Source organism: Scyliorhinus canicula, chromosome 17 (assembly GCF_902713615.1).
Source record: "Scyliorhinus canicula chromosome 17, sScyCan1.1, whole genome shotgun sequence".
Lineage (NCBI taxonomy): Eukaryota > Metazoa > Chordata > Chondrichthyes > Carcharhiniformes > Scyliorhinidae > Scyliorhinus > Scyliorhinus canicula.
In genome coordinates, this window is record NC_052162.1 from 125133900 (window position 1) to 125148757 (window position 14858).

Here is a 14858-nt window from a genome sequence, read left to right on the forward strand (position 1 = left end):
CAGCCTGATCAAGAGGTGATTGATAAGAAGGTGCCAGATCTCTTTAAATAATTTACTTGTGTGGGTAAAGTTTACTTGTATGTATCAGAAGGAGCAGATAAAGAATTTTAAGAGTTACGAGGGCTAGTCAATCTTTAATGGTAAGGGATGAGGAATTATGTAGTTTAGGAAAAATATTGCCAGTAGAGATGGTAATATGTGGAATTCAGGGTGAGAAGAGTAGTGTTCCATTATATAAGGTAAGGTTGGAAAGTCCAGTGAAGAGTAGTGAAGTGGTAGTAGGAGTAATAGAGAAACTATTTTGTCCAGGAATACAGTTTATCTTGGGTAATGATACAGCTGGATCACATGTCAGAGTGATGTCTACTGTGGTTGATAAGCCAGTGGAAAATCAGACAACTGAAGTGTTGAAGGAAGAATATCCTGGGATTTTTCCAGATTGTGTAGCAACAAGGTCATAAAGTCACAGGTTAAGACAAGAAGAGAAATCAGAGTGAAGATGAAGTTGAAGTTAAATTATCAGACACGTTTTTGATCAGATTATTGGAAAAGAACAAGAAAGGTGGAGGATGAGGCGGATATTTTTAGTTCAGGAAAATTGGCGGAGTTACAACAGAAAGATATAGAAATAAAACAGATGCATCAGAAAGCTTACACAGAAGAGGAATCTGAGTGCATACTGGAGTGTTATTACTGTAAAAATGAAGTCTTGATGAGAAAATGGAGACCTTTACATATGTCATGTGCGAGTAAAAAATGGCTGTTTATCGAATAGCTGTAGTAGGTGTACCTTTATGAAATGGGTGTTTGTCAGATAGCTGCAGTGATGTCAGAGTGTGGGTGGAGCTGGGCTGTCTGTCTTACACTTTTGTTTTTGAGCAGGCAGCTAGTGTATTTTAGTTTTGCTTTGAGAGCTGGATAGCCGCGGGAAAAGCAAACAGCTGGATAAGGATTTCTCTCTGCAATTCAAAGATTGTCTCCAGATCATTTGAGGATTTCAAAGTGATAACTGCTCTCAGCAGTGAATTTAAATCTGATCTCTGTTTTAAAAAGCGCCTTTTGTCTTCTGGGTGTTGTAAGGAAATATTAAGGATTACGTATAGAGTACTGTATTCTTTGGGGGGGAGTATTTTAGTTGATGGTTGCTAAGATGTTTATTGTCTGTGTTTAAAAATGTTAATGGGATTCATAGAATAAACATTGTTATTGTTTTAAAATACTCTTAGTTCTCTGTTGCACCACACCTGTAAAGTGGGCCCTAGTGCTCCCCATAACCACACTCTGTTACAAGTTGTGGGTCAAGTGAACTCCATGATACACTTTGGGGTTCTCTAAACGCTGGTCCATAACACCGCTCCCTGTGGGCAACTAGTGGGATTTGCTGGAGGACAGTCTAAGGTTTTCTCCACTTACGCTGTAGGCAGCACATAACCGTTGCCCATACCAGCATTATGCCTGTACCGATAGTCATTCCTATTCGGATTACCTCCCACCCATCTGTAAGTCAGTTGCCTGCAGCCCCGGGAACACATATGTCCCACCAATGTTGTGTTCCGGAGAGTCCCACCTGAATAACGGTCTGGATAGCTGAGCCCACCTGGATCTTTCCTTTCCTTATCTGATTTGTCGACTGCCCTGACATTCTTCTGAGCGAGCTCTGTTGCTCCGTGCATAGCCTATTGGACTGTGCTGCCTGGTGTCTTGTCCATGTAAAGTGAGTCATCCCACCAGGCCCCAAATAGGTAGCCTGATGTTAAAGAGTCCGTTACCTGCAGGCAGAATCTGTGGCTGCTACCACATAGGAGGCCTCCTGCGATTATCCCCACCTCTGGTGTGATGAAACACGGCTGTGTGGGACCGACCTGTATGGGCTTAAAAGCTTCTTTCAGTGGCATAACATTGACCATAACGTTGCTGTGGATTGACAAGGGTTCGAGAGTCTGACAGGTACACACTTTGTAATGTGCTGAATCGGAACAGCATTCTGCGGTGCTCATATGTGCCAGGTCATTATGATGTGCTCGGTATCTTCTAGATCCGGTCCGGTAAACCCAACCCTCCTGCAGGGTTCCCAATGACTCAAACCTAGAGCTGTCCTTAAAGGTTCCCTTGGATGGGTTTTCCTGGGGGACTGCTAGATTAAACTTTATCCCTCCCTCAGTGGGTCCACTCCCTGGCCTGGTAACCACCAGTTTGTTCCTGTCCCTGTGGTTGTGAAGGAGGTTTATTTTGTATAGGGGGGTGAATAAGTGCCGTGGGATTGGCCCGAACCTAAAATCCTCTATGTTGCCCCGGATACAGTCAATTGAATCTCCTGCAAGAGTGTCACAGGCCCTTCCCTTTGCTTGTGCTTGAATGGTGTTAATTATACCCATAGATACCTCGTCCAGGACTCACAGAAGCTCTTCTCCCTTTAAATTTATGGAAGCCAGTGCGCCCCATATACCCCATATTGTAGCCCTTTTACGACTTCCGCGGCTACCCAGGAGGCATAACTGTTTGTATCTGCCAGCTGCACCGAGTTCAGGACCGAGTTTGCACAACCAAATAATCCTCCGATGTCCCCTAAAGTGCTCCTTTCACCTCGCCTGCGTACTCTAGATTCTGGGGTTATTTTGCTATGGGACTGAAAACAGGCTGAGAAGATACACATAGGCCAGGAACAGAAACTGTCTCATGAGACTCTGGCTGGAATTGATACTGACCATCTGCAAAAGCACCCAAGTCAAGGCAAAGACCTGTTACTGTTACATGGACTTTGTGATTACCCACTCCAAAGACGATGAATATGTAACAAATGTCCAGACTCAGGTGATCAACTTTGCAGCAGGAGGAAGAACAGACTAAATAAGCCATCAGACTCCTTAATGAGAGAGTCACACAAGGGGAGATTCAGATTTTTTTTTTGTAAATTTAGAGTACCCAATTCATTTTTTCTAATTGAGGGGCAATTTAGCGTGGCCAATCCACCTACCCTGCACATCCTTTGGGTTGTGGGGGCGAAACTCACGCAAACACGGGGAAAATGTCCAAACTCCACACAGACAGTGACCCAGAGCCGGGATCGAACCTGGCACCTCGGGGCTGCAATACTAACCCATTGCGCCATCGTGCTGCCCTGTCAATGGGTCTTGATTGAATCACCGTGGATATACAGGAATATCCTGCCTTTCCCATTAACAAGTTGGGGTCTGGCTGGGAGAGTGGCTTGTGGCCAGCATATACATATGATTCAATCCATGCTTCTCAGTAAAAAAAATCAGCATCAAACAGATATTAGAATCATAGAATTTACAGTGCAGAAGGATGCCATTCGGCCCATCAATTCTGCACCGGTCCTTGGAAAGAGCACCCTACTTACGCCCACATCTCCACCCTATAACTGCAACCCAGTAACCCCACTGAACCTTTTTGGACACGTAGGGCAATTTAACAGGGCCAATCCATCCAGCCTGCACATCTTTGGACTGTGGGAGTAACCCCACGCAGAGACGGGGTTAATGTGCAGATTCCGCACAGACAGTGAACCAAGACGGGAATCGAACCTGGGATCCTGGAGCTGTGAGCAACTGTGCTAACCACAATGCTACCGTGCTCCCTTCAGCGATATCCTGGGAGATCCCCAGGCACAACCATCGCAAGAAGAAAGGAAAAAATCAAATTACTACGGATGCTGGAATCTGAAACCAAAGAGCAGCCTGGGTTTCGAACCCAGAGAAGACATCCACAGTGAGTGAGCGAAGCCCGCCAGCCTCCTTTACAAAGGGCGGGTAAAACCCAAAGCTCAGCTGAGACTGTGTCGGATTTTCTTGTGCAATAGAATTGTGAGTAAAATTGTGTTTAACTGTGAAGCTGTTTTGTCCTTTGTTCATCTCCCAAATAAAGGCACCTGAGTAAAACTTTTGAGTAAGTAAACTGGTCGAAAGCATCAGAGGTTTCAAAAGTACAACATTTACTGACTGCCATTGTTTTATCCCGGCTGACAGTACATCATTCTTCTTTAATTGTCATTTCAGAACTTTAATTACCGATGCACAAGATGACATGTTCAGATGGAACACAAGGGACATCTTCAGCCAATCACAACATTGATTGCTGTCCGCTGGAACATGAAATGGACAGTGAGGTGAAATAGTCCCAAAAGCTGCTCATGTGTAATTTAACATTTTCAAAACCCACCAACCTGATCACTGTGCCTCCTGTGAAATGTACAACACAAGGATCACATTCATCAGTCATTGGAAATGACACACTTCAATTTGTAAAAACATTGATAGTTAATCTTTTTCGGAATTAAGCTTTGATCAAAATTTGAATAGTTTCCAATTTTTGTTGATCTTTTTCTGAATTGAAACTATCATGTTTGCTGAACATACACAAACTCCCCTGTTTCATACTGGGCAGGAACATCAAAACGTACTCATCTGTAACTATGAGGCAAAGCTTTCTCGTTCCGATTTGTTGTTAAACATTAACACAATACGTCATCTCACAGCCTTGTGACATTTACACTTCCGCAAGTTTTGAAAGATTATTTCTTGCCCGGCTCCACAGTGGTGAGAGAAGGGCAAGCAGCAGGATTTTACCCAAACTCTCCATTCACCCACTTCCAGCAGAACGCAGAGACTGCAGCTTCAATCGTCGGGCTACTGCACATTCCGGGGACACTCTAACCAGGAGCAAACCTCCCAATACACCGAGCACAGGCTCAGAAACATGCAGGTAGCTTATATTCAGCTCACTTAACCTCCCAGCAACATTTCCACAATCCCTCAGTGACTGGCACTGCCTTTGAGCTTCTTCTGTTTTATTCAGCTCCTGTGACCTCAATGAATAATTTCAGTTAGAAGTTTTCTTGTCATCACACCAGAGGTTAGGAACCAGATCTGGGAGATAATTTTGTCTGGGTGAGCAATAAAAGCTGGCTCAACACCACCCATAATTCTGCTGCTTCACAATCTCTCTTCGTTTGCAGCAAATCACCGTCCATTTCTTCCTGCCTCTGTGTTTATTGTTGACCTGCTGCACTTGTAACTTTTCCAGCTCTGACGTGAAATGACAAATGTCACTTAACTCTTTCCGGCAGAGCACTTTTCTGTAAACCTGTGAATCAGCTTCGTTGAACGGTTTGGTGGGCAACAATAATTCATCATTAACTGACTGGGAATCGAACCCAGGCCGCGGCAGTGAGAGTGCCAAATCCTAACCACTAGACCACCAAGGAAACTGATGAAGAATATTTAAACCGCCTGACAGTATATCATACACCTTTTATTTTCATATCCGAGTTTTCATTAGAAATATACAAACTTCCATGTTTAGAATGAACATAAGTGACATCTTCAGCCAATCACAACACCGATTGCCGTTTGCTGGAACATGAAATCGACAGTGAGACGAAACAGCCCAACAAGCTGCTCATGTGTCACTTCCAACTTACAAAACCCACCGACCTTCTCACTGTGGCTCCTGTGAAACTTACAACGCAACATCCGGCGGACATTATCAGTAATTAGTAAGAACTCATTTCAATTGTTAAAAACATTGTTTTTCGCAATTACGTTTTGATCAAAATTTGAATAGTTCCCAATTTTTGTTGATCTTTTTCCGAAGTGAAACTATCACGTTTGCTGAACACACACAAGCTCCCCTGTTTCATACTGGGCAGAACATTAAAACGTACTCATCTGTAACTATGAGGCAAATCTTTCTCGTTCCGATTTGTTGTTAAACATTAGCACAATACGTCATCTCACATCTTGTGACATTTACACTTCCACAAGTTTTGATTGAGATTATTTCTTGCCCGGCTCCACAGTGGGTGAGAGAGGGGCAAGCAGCAGGATTTTACCCAAACTCTCCATTCACCCGCAGCCAGCAGAATGCGGAGACTGCAGCTTCAATCGTCGGGTTACTGCCCATCCCGGGGACACTCTAACCAGGGGCAAACCTCCTAATACACTGAGCTCAGGCTCAGAAACATGCTGGTAGATTATATCCAGCTCACTTAACCTCCCAGCAACATTTCCACATTTCCTCAGCCAGTGGCACTACCTTTTGAGCTTCTTCTGTTTTATTCAGCTCCTGTGAACTCAATGGACTGAATAATTTCAGTTAGAAGTTTTCTTGTCATCACGCCCAAGATTTGGAACCAGATCTGGGAGATAATTTTGTCTGTGTGGGCAATAAAAGCTGGCTCAACACCAGCCAGATTTTCGCTGCTTCACCATCTCTTTTCCTTTGCAGCCAATCACTGTCCATTTGTTCCGACCTCTGTGTTTATTGTTGACCTGCTGCACTTGTAACTTTTCCAGCTCTCACGTGAAACTACAAATGTCACTTAACTGATTCTTGCTGAGCTCTTTTCTGTGAAACTGCGATACAGCTTCGTTGAAAAGTTTGGTGGTCAACAATAATTCATCATTCCTTGACCAGGAATCGAACCCGGGCCATGGTAGTGAAACCACCAAACCCTAACCACTAGACCACCAGGGAAACTGACAAGCAAAAGTTAAACCGCCTGACACTATATCATTCACCTATTATGTTCATGTCCGAGTTTTCATTAGAAATATACAAAATTACATGTTTAGAATGAACACAAGTGACATCTTCAGCCAATCACAACATCGATTGCTGTTTGCTCGAACATGAAATCGACAGTGAGACGAAACAGCCCAACAAGCTGCTCATGTGTCACTTCCAACTTACAAAACCCACCAACCTTCTCACAGTGCCTCCTGTGAAAATTACAACCCAACATCCGGCGGACATTATCAGTAATTAGTAATAACTCATTTCAATTGTTAAAAACATTGTTTTTCGCAATTACGTTTTGATCAAAATTTGAATAGTTCCCAATTTTTGTTGATCTTTTTCCGAAGTGAAACTATCATGTTTGCTGAACAACACAAACTCCCCTGTTTCATACAGGGCAGAACATTAAAACATACTCATCTGGAACTATGAGGCAAAGATTTCTCGTTCCGATTTGTTGTTAAACATTAGCACAATAGGTGATCTCGCAGCCTTGTGACATTTACACTTCCACAAGTTTTGAATGAGATTATTTCTTGCCAGGCTCCACAGTGGTGAGAGAGGGGCAAGCAGCAGGATTTTACCCAAACTCTCCATTCACCCGCTTCCAGCAGAACGCAGAGACTGCAGCTTCAATCGTCGGGTTACCGCACATTCCGGGGACACTCTAACCAGGGTCAAACCTCCTAATACACCGAGCTCAGGCTCAGAAACATGCAGATAGATTATATCCAGCTCACTTAACCTCCCAGCAACATTTCCACAATTCCTCAGTGAGTGGCACTGCCTTTGAGCTTCTTCTGTTTTATTCAGCTCCTGTGACCTCAATGGACTGAATAATTTCAGTTAGAAGTTTTCTTGTCATCACACCCAAGACTTGGAACCAGTTCTGGGAGATAATTTTGTCTGTGTGGGCAATAAAAGCTGACTCAACACCACCCAGTTTTCCGCTGCTTCACCATCTCTCTTCCTTTGCAGCCAATCACTGTCCATTTGTTCCTACCTCTGTGTTTATTGTTGACCTGCTGCACTTGTAATTTTTCCAGCTCTCACGTGAAACTACAAATGTCACTTAACTGATTCTAGCAGAGCTCTTTTCTGTGAAACTGCGATACAGCTTCGTTGAACAGTTTGGTGGTCAACAATAATTCATCATTCCCTGACCGGGAATCGAACCCTGGGCCGTGGCAGTGAAAGTACCAAATCCTAACCACTAGACCACCAGGGAAACTGACGAGCAAAACTTAAACCGCCTGACACTATATCATTCACCTATTATGTTCATGTCCGAGTTTCATTAGAAATATACGAAATTACATGTTTAGAATGAACACGAGTGACATCTTCAGCCAATCACAACATCGATTGCTGTTTGCAGGAACATGAAATCGACAGTGAGACGAAACAGCCCAACAAGCTGCTCATGTGTCACTTCCAACTTACAAAACCCACCAACCTTCTCACTGTGGCTCCTGTGAAACTTACAACGCAACATCCGGCGGACATTCATCAGAAATTAGTAAGAACTCATTTCAATTGTTAAAAACATTGTTTTTCGCAATTACGTTTTGATCAAAATTTGAATAGTTCCCAATTTTTGTTGATCTTTCTCCGAAGTGAAACTATCACGTTTGCTGAACATACACAAGCTCCCCTGTTTCATACAGGGCAGAACATTTAAACGTCCTCATCTGTAACTATGAGGCAAATCTTTCTTGTTCCGATTTGTTGTTAAACATTAGCACAATACGTCATCTCACAGCCTTGTGACATTTACACTTCCACAAGTTTTGAATGAGATTATTTCTTGCCAGGCTCCACAGTGGGTGAGAGAGGGGCAAGCAGCAGGATTTTACCCAAACTCTCCATTCACCCGCTGCCAGCAGAATGCGGAGACTGCAGCTTCAATCAGCGGGTTACTGCACATTCCGGGAACACTCTAAACAGGGGTAAACCTCCCAATACACCAAGCACAGGCTCAGAAACATGCAGGTAGATTATATCCAGCTCACTAAACCTCCCAGCAACATTTCCACAATTCCTCAATGAGTGGCACTACCTTTTGAGCTTCCTCTCTTTTATTCAGCTCCTGTGACCTCAATGGACTGAATAATTTCAGTTAGAAGTTTTCTTGTCATCACGCCCAAGATTTGGAACCAGATCTGGGAGATAATTTTGTCTGTGTGGGCAATAAAAGCTGACTCAACACCAGCCAGATTTTCACTGCTTCACAATCTCTCTTCCTTTGCAGCCAATCACTGTCCATTTCTTCCTGCCTCTGTGTTTATTGTTGACCTGCTGCACTTGTAATTTTTCCAGCTCTCACGTGAAACTACAAATGTCACTTAACTGATTCTGGCAGAGCTCTTTTCTGTGAAACTGCGATACAGCTTCGCTGAACAGTTTGGTGGTCAACAATAATTCATCATTCCCTGACCGGGAATCGAACCCAGGCCGTGGCGGTGAAAGCACCAAATCCTAACCACTAGACCACCAGGGAAACTGACGAGCAAAAGTTAAACCGCCTGACACTATATCATTCACCTATTATGTTCATGTCCGAGTTTCATTAGAAATATACGAAATTACATGTTTAGAATGAACACAAGTGACATTTTCAGGAAATCACAACACCGATTGTCGTTTGCTCGAACATGAAATCGACAGTGAGACGAAACAGCCCAACAAGCTGCTCATGTGTCACTTCCAACTTACAAAACCCACCAACCTTCTCACTGTGGCTCCTGTGAAACTTACAACGCAACATCCGGCGGACATTATCAGTAATTAGTAATAACTCATTTCAATTGTTAAAAACATTGTTTTTCGCAATTACGTTTTGATCAAAATTTGAATAGTTCCCAATTTTTGTTGATCTTTTTCCGAAATGAAACTATCACGTTTGCTGAACATACACAAACTCCCCTGTTTCATACTGGGCAGAACATTAAAACATACTCATCTGGAACTATGAGGCAAAGATTTTTCGTTCCGATTTGTTGTTAAACATTAGCACAATACGTCATCTCACAGCCTTGTGACATTTACACTTCCACAAGTTTTGAATGAGATTATTTCTTGCCAGGCTCCACAGTGGGTGAGAGAGGGGCAAGCAGCAGGATTTTACCTAAACTCTCCATTCACTCGCTGCCAGCAGAACGCGGAGACTGCAGCTTCAATCAGCTGGTTACTGCACATTCCGGGGAACACTCTAAACAGGGGTAAACCTCCCAATACACCGAGCTCAGGCTCAGAAACATGCAGGTAGATTATATCCAGCTCACTAAACCTCCCAGCAACATTTCCACAAATTCCTCAGTGAGTGGCACTACCTTTGAGCTTCTTCTGTTTTATTCAGCTCCTGTGACCACAATGAATAATTTCAGTTAGAAGTTTTCTTGTCATCACACGCAAGATTAGGAACCAGATCTGGGAGATAATTTTGTCTGGGTGAGCAATAAAAGCTGGCTCAACACCAGCCATAATTCTGCTGCTTCATAATCTCTCTTCGTTTGCAGCCAATCACTGTCCATTTCTTCCTGCCTCTGTGTTTATTGTTGACCTGCTGCACTTGTAACGTTTCCAGCTCTGACGTGAAATGACAAATGTCACTTAACTCTTTCCGGCAGAGCACTTTTCTGTAAAACTGTGATTCAGCTTCGTTGAACGGTTTGGTGGGCAACAATAATTCATCATTCCCTGACTGGGAATCGAACCCAGGCCGCGGCAGTGAGAGTGCCAAATCCTAACCACTAGACCACCAGGGAAACCGATGAAGAATATTTAAACCGCCTGACAGTATATCATACACCTTTTATTTCATGTCCGATTTTTCATTAGAGATATACAAAATTACATGTTTAGAATGAACACAAGTGACATCTTCAGCCAATCACAACATCGATTGCTGTTTGCAGGAACATGAAATCGACAGTGAGACGAAACAGCCCAACAAGCTGCTCATGTGTCACTTCCAACTTACAAAACCCACCAACCTTCTCACTGTGGCTCCTGTGAAACTTACAACGCAACATCCGGCGGACATTCATCAGTAATTAGTAAGAACTCATTTCAATTGTTAAATACATTGTTTTTCGCAATTACGTTTTGATCAAAATTTGAATAGTTCCCAATTTTTGTTGATCTTTTCCCGAAGTGAAACTATCACGTTTGCTGAACATACACAAACTCCCCTGTTTCATACTGGGCAGAACATTAAAACATACTCATTGTTTAATATGAGGCAAAGCTTTATCGTTCCGATTTGTTGTTAAACATTAGCACAATATGTCATCTCAGAGCCTTGTGACATTTACACTTCCACAAGTTTTGATTGAGATTATTTCTTGCCAGGCTCCACAGTGGTGAGAGAGGGGCAAGCAGCAGGATTTTACCCAAACTCTCCATTCACCCGCTTCCAGCAGAACACAGAGACTGCAGCTTCAATCATCGGGTTACTGCACATTCCGGGAACACTCTAACCAGGGTCAAACCTCCTAATACACCGAGCTCAGGCTCAGAAACATGCAGGTAGATTATATCCAGCTCACTAAACCTCCCAGCAACATTTCCACAAAACCTCAGTGAGTGGCACTACCTTTGAGCTTCTTCTGTTTTATTCAGCTCCTGTGACCACAATGAATAATTTCAGTTAGAAGTTTTCTTGTTATCACACGCAAGATTAGGAACAAGATCTGGGAGATAATTTTGTCTGGGTGAGCAATAAAAGCTGGCTCAAAACCAGCCATAATTCTGCTGCTTCATAATCTCTCTTCGTTTGCAGCCAATCACTGTCCATTTCTTCCTGCCTCTGTGTTTATTGTTGACCTGCTGCACTTGGAACGTTTCCAGCTCTGACGTGAAATGACAAATGTTGCTTAACTCTTTCCGGCAGAGCACTTTTCTGTAAAACTGTGATTCAGCTTCGTTGAACGGTTTGGTGGGCAACAATAATTCATCATTCCCTGACCAGGAATCGAACCCATGCCGTAGCGGTGAAAGCGCCAAATCCTAACCACTAGACCACCAGGGAAACTGGCAAGCAAAAGTTAAACCACCTGACACTATATCATTCACCTATTATGTTCATGTCCGAGTTTCATTAGAAATATACGAAATTACATGTTTAGAATGAACACAAGTGACATTTTCAGGCAATCACAACATCGATTGCTGTTTGCTAGGAACATGAAATCGACAGTGAGATGAAACAGCCCAACAAGCTGCTCATGTGTCACTTCCAACTTACAAAACCCACCAACCTTCTCACTGTGGCTCCTGTGAAACTTACAACGCAACATCCGGCGGACATTATCAGTAATTAGTAAGAACTCATTTCAATTGTTAAATACATTGTTTTTTGCAATTACGTTTTGATCAAAATTTGAATAGTTCCCAATTTTTGTTGATCTTTTTCCGAAATGAAACTATCACGTTTGCTGAACATACACAAGCTCCCCTGTTTCATACTGGGCAGAACATTAAAACGTACTCATCTGGAACTATGAGGCAAAGATTTTTCGTTCCGATTTGTTGTTAAACATTAGCACAATACGTCATCTCACAGCCTTGTGACATTTACACTTCCACAAGTTTTGAATGAGATTATTTCTTGCCAGGCTCCACAGTGGGTGAGAGAGGGGCAAGCAGCAGGATTTTACCCAAACTCTCCATTCACCCGCTGCCAGCAGAACGCGGAGACTGCAGCTTCAATCAGCGGGTTACTGCACATCCCGGGGACACTCTAACCAGGGGCAAACCTCCCAATACACCGAGCTCAGGCTCAGAAACATGCAGGTAGATTATATCCAGCTCACTAACCTCCCAGCAACATTTCCACAATTCCTCAGTGAGTGGCACTACCTTTGAGCTTCTTCTGTTTTATTCAGCTCCTGTGACCTCAATGGACTGAATAATTTCAGTTAGAAGTTTTCTTGTCATCACACCCAAGATTAGGAACCAGATCTGGGAGATAATTTTGTCTGGGTGGGCAATAAAAGCTGACTCAACACCAGCCAGTATTCTGCTGCTTCATAATCTCTCTTCGTTTGCAGCCAATCACTGTCCATTTCTTCCTGCCTCTGTGTTTATTGTTGACCTGCTGCACTTGGAACGTTTCCAGCTCTGACGTGAAATGACAAATGTCACTTAACTCTTTCCGGCAGAGCACTTTTCTGTAAAACTGTGATTCAGCTTCGTTGAACGGCTTGGAGGGCAACAATAATTCATCATTCCCTGACTGGGAATCGAACCCAGGCCGCGGCAGTGAGAGTGCCAAATCCTAACCACTAGACCACCAGGGAAACCGATAACGAATATTTAAACCGCCTGACGGTATATCATACACCTTTTATTTTCATGTCCGATTTTTCATTAGAGATATACAAAATTACATGTTTAGAATGAACACAAGTGACATCTTCAGCCAATCACAACATCGATTGCTGTTTGCAGGAACATGAAATCGACAGTGAGACGAAACAGCCCAACAAGCTGCTCATGTGTCACTTCCAACTTACAAAACCCACCAACCTTCTCACTGTGGCTCCTGTGAAACTTACAACGCAACATCCGGCGGACATTATCAGTAATTAGTAAGAACTCATTTCAATTGTTAAATACATTGTTTTTCGCAATTACGTTTTGATCAAAATTTGAATAGTTCCCAATTTTTGTTGATCTTTTCCTGAAGTGAAACTATCACGTTTGCTGAACATACACAAGCTCTCCTGTTTCATACTGGGCAGAACATTAAAACATACTCATCTGTAACTATGAGGCAAAGCTTTATCGTTCCGATTTGTTGTTAAACATTAGCACAATATGTCATCTCAGAGCCTTGTGACATTTACACTTCCATAAGTTTTGAATGAGATTATTTCTTGCCAGGCTCCACAGTGGTGAGAGAGGGGCAAGCAGCAGGATTTTACCCAAACTCTCCATTCACCCGCTTCCAGCAGAACACAGAGACTGCAGCTTCAATCGTCGGGTTACTGCACATTCCGGGGACACTCTAACCAGGGGCAAACCTCCTAATACACCGAGCTCAGGCTCAGAAACATGCAGGTAGATTATATCCAGCTCACTTAACCTCCCAGCAACATTTCCACAATTCCTCAATGAGTGGCACTACCTTTTGAGCTTCTTCTGTTTTATTCAGCTCCTGTGACCTCAATGGACTGAATAATTTCAGTTAGAAGTTTTCTTGTCATCACACCCAAGATTTGGAACCAGATCTGGGAGATAATTTTGTCTGTGTGGGCAATAAAAGCTGACTCAACACCAGCCAGATTTTCCGCTGCTTCACCATCTCTCTTCCTTTGCAGCCAATCACTGTCCATTTGTTCCTACCTCTGTGTTTATTGTTGACCTGCTGCACTTGTAATTTTTCCAGCTCTCACGTGAAACTACAAATGTCACTTAACTGATTCTAGCAGAGCTCTTTTCTGTGAAACTGCGATACAGCTTCGTTGAACAGTTTGGTGGTCAACAATAATTCATCATTCCCTGACCGGGAATCGAACCCGGGCCGTGGCAGTGAAAGTGCCAAATCCTAACCACTAGACCACCAGGGAAACTGACAAGCAAAAGTTAAACCGCCTGACACTATATCATTCACCTATTATGTTCATGTCCGAGTTTCATTAGAAATATACGAAATTACATGTTTAGAATGAACACGAGTGACATCTTCAGCCAATCACAACATCGATTGCTGTTTGCAGGAACATGGAAACAACAGTGAGACGAAACAGCCCAACAAGCTGCTCATGTGTCACTTCCAACTTACAAAACCCACCAACCTTCTCACTGTGGCTCCTGTGAAACTTACAACGCAACATCCGGCGGACATTATCAGTAATTAGTAATAACTCATTTCAATTGTTAAAAACATTGTTTTTCGCAATTACGTTTTGATCAAAATTTGAATAGTTCCCAATTTTTGTTGATCTTTCTCCGAAGTGATACTATCACGTTTGCTGAACATACACAAACTCCCCTGTTTCATACAGGGCAGAACATTAAAACGTACTCATCTGTAACTATGAGGCAAAGCTTTCTCGTTCCGATTTGTTGTTAAACATTAGCACAATATGTCATCTCACAGCCTTGTGACATTTACACTTCCACAAGTTTTGAATGAGATTATTTCTTGCCAGGCTCCACAGTGGGTGAGAGAGGGGCAAGCAGCAGGATTTTACCCAAACTCTCCATTCACCCGCTTCCAGCAGAACGCAGGAGACTGCAGCTTCAATCAGTCGGGTTACTGCACATTCCGGGGACACTCTAACCAGGGGCAAACATCCTAATACACCGAGCTC

General features: G+C 43.0%; 5 non-coding genes across 5 annotated transcripts; all 5 read right to left on the reverse strand.

Annotated features, from left to right (window-relative positions):
* Positions 1-7692: 7692 nt before the first annotated feature.
* Positions 7693-7765, reverse strand: trnae-uuc. Its single transcript has one exon. It is a non-coding gene; the product is annotated as a tRNA-Glu (tRNA).
* Positions 7766-8965: 1200 nt separating this feature from the next.
* On the reverse strand, positions 8966-9037 carry trnae-uuc. The gene has a single exon. It is a non-coding gene; the product is annotated as a tRNA-Glu (tRNA).
* A 1195-nt stretch (positions 9038-10232) lies between these two features.
* trnae-cuc lies at positions 10233-10304 on the reverse strand. The gene has a single exon. It is a non-coding gene; the product is annotated as a tRNA-Glu (tRNA).
* A 2463-nt stretch (positions 10305-12767) lies between these two features.
* Positions 12768-12839, reverse strand: trnae-cuc. The gene has a single exon. It is a non-coding gene; the product is annotated as a tRNA-Glu (tRNA).
* Positions 12840-14039: 1200 nt separating this feature from the next.
* trnae-uuc lies at positions 14040-14111 on the reverse strand. The gene has a single exon. It is a non-coding gene; the product is annotated as a tRNA-Glu (tRNA).
* Between the last annotated feature and the right edge of the window lie 747 nt (positions 14112-14858).